General features: G+C 37.4%; 1 long non-coding RNA gene across 1 annotated transcript in view; it reads right to left on the bottom strand.

Moving 5' to 3' along the window:
- Positions 1–1,769, bottom strand: part of LOC102212231 (uncharacterized) — a 3,565-nt gene extending 1,796 nt beyond the window's left edge. Inside the window, exons 1-3 of the long non-coding RNA XR_312382.1 lie at positions 1,711–1,769; positions 443–518; positions 124–234 (exon numbers count right to left, since the gene is read on the bottom strand). This is a non-coding gene — a long non-coding RNA (uncharacterized LOC102212231). The remainder of the gene's footprint in view (positions 1–123; positions 235–442; positions 519–1,710) is intronic.
- Between the last annotated feature and the right edge of the window lie 527 nt (positions 1,770–2,296).

Raw genomic sequence — 2,296 nt, 5'->3', positions numbered from 1 at the left:
ATCACTATGCCCATGATGAGTGGGCTAGAGACCAGGCACAGATTTAACTGGTCTGCAAGTATTTTCTTACACTGTACAAGTTTTAGTTAATGCGTCAGTGGGTAAGTTAACTGATAAACTCACCTGCAGATTTTAGTTCTTGAGGAATTCACCCCATCTTGCATCCTGATGCAGCAGAGCACCTTCCGCACAGTGTTGTCCTTGTTAAGCTCATTCTCTGTGGCTGATGGGAACCTGTGGAGACAGTTGCTGCATTAGAAAGCCAGCATGTTAGCAGTAGCTGCTAATTAGGAACAGCTCGTAACGCTCAGACATCCAAGGAAGATTTGAACCATCTTTGGTGTTTAAACCTCTGGTGGAAACTACGAATGGCAGGAAAAACATCATCACAGCGCAGGAAGACGCTTCATATGCATAACAAAAAGCACAAAGGAAAACTTACCTTGACTGTGCTGGAGACAAACTGTTGTGTGTGTCATCCTCGTCAAAAAGAACGCTGTTGAAGCGTCAACATCAAGCTGAAAGAAGAAAACACCATTCAGTTAATAGTTCAAGGCCACAGTGACCAGAGTAACTGGATCTCAAGAGAGTTAAATCAGCACAATTACTACACATTAGCTTTTACACTAGTCTGCCGTTTCATCCAAAGTCTACAGATCTGTGCATCTACAAAAGGGCCAAAATCTCGACACCTCTAGCCTTTGCGATCTTGTTTTACTTAATTTATAAATACAGATTAGGCATAAAATGTTTTCTATCATTTATTAGTTCCTATGACAATTTAGTAGGTGTGTGCATACCATGTATTTTATTTTAAAGTAAAGAGTTCTTATTTGATTTTATTCAAGTGGGTATTTTACTGACACTGACAATTTGTAACTTTGCTATGAAAACTACATTTCATTCTTATTAGTCTTAAATAAGCAACTGATTTCAAATCTGATTGCGGCAGCCATTTTTTAAAATTATATCATGTAAATTAGTCAAAACCTAAAAAAAAAAAAGAAAGAAAAAAAAAGCCTGCATCTAGTTAATGTTTAAACAGTTTCCTTTAATACAGGTTTGCTCTGAATCCGTACTTTTGCACTTTTTGTAGTTAGGAGGATTTTTTAAAATCATTTTATTTTTCATGCATTTTTAGTAAATAACCCATTCATTAATCGTATACCTAAAATAACTGAGCTTAATGCTGTTTCACCATACCTGATACCAAAGGTCTATTTCCCTGATTATAATTTGTGCAACACCCCCACCACGTGTTCAGCTGATGGAAATTTCTGGATACTCCTTGCTTATCGTTTTAAATAAAGGGCGCGTTTAAAAAAAAAAAAAAATTAGTAAAAATTATAAAACAATTGAGCTATTATTGACATGCCTATTGATAAAACTTAAAATTATTACACCTTCGGTCACATTTTAGACCCTCTTCATGCCACCACATGGTTTTAATTTATATATCACTTGTATGTATGACTAACGCAGCGGTGTAACTCTAACTGAAGTGTAATTAACTCTGAATAAACTCTACAGACGTGATGTTACGAGAAAACCACGTGACAAGTTTACAACGACTCCCACACAATCTGCCACCATCCGTGAAATAAACGCCTCATCGCTGGTAAATATCGGCACGTTGCATCTCAACACAAAGTAATTAACAAATACAACGTTACATTTATTAACTAATATAAAGATTAAACGCATATTTACCCAGACGCAGACCAACACTCTCCACCTCGACTGCAGGCTCAAATGACGGAACACAGAGCTCCTCACCCTTTTATCTACAGGCGGCGACTAAATGGTGTAATTCAGTTTTACCGCCGCCTGCTGGACCGGAGGCGGAACTGACACACTGTTAGTGCCTTCTTTTTAAAATGTTTTGTATTCATTTCACGTAAATAAATAACTAATGCATTTCATATAAATAATAATTTCATATTATATTTCTATTTATTGATATAATACATGGCACATGGTTTCAAAAATATTTAACTCTGGTTAAATGGTGACATGGTGCGTTATCCTGCTGGAAACAGCCATCAGAAAATGGGTACACTGTAGTCATAAAGGGATGGACAGGGTCAGCACAGGCCTGTGGTGTTTAAATGATGTTCAGGTTGTATTAACACCATACTTGCACCACCTGCAGCCTGAACCATTGATATGAGACAAGATAGAACCATGCTTTCATATTCCGGCCCTACCGTCACAGCAGAGATTGAGACTCATCACACCAGAAAAGTTTTCTCTCTCACTTTTCTCATGTGAATTTAGCCTCAGTTTCCACCGAGTG

This window comes from Pundamilia nyererei, unplaced genomic scaffold (genome assembly GCF_000239375.1).
Source record: "Pundamilia nyererei isolate P.nyererei 1_Seehausen unplaced genomic scaffold, PunNye1.0 scaffold00522, whole genome shotgun sequence".
NCBI lineage: Eukaryota > Metazoa > Chordata > Actinopteri > Cichliformes > Cichlidae > Pundamilia > Pundamilia nyererei.
This window is presented reverse-complemented; position numbering and strand designations above follow the sequence as displayed.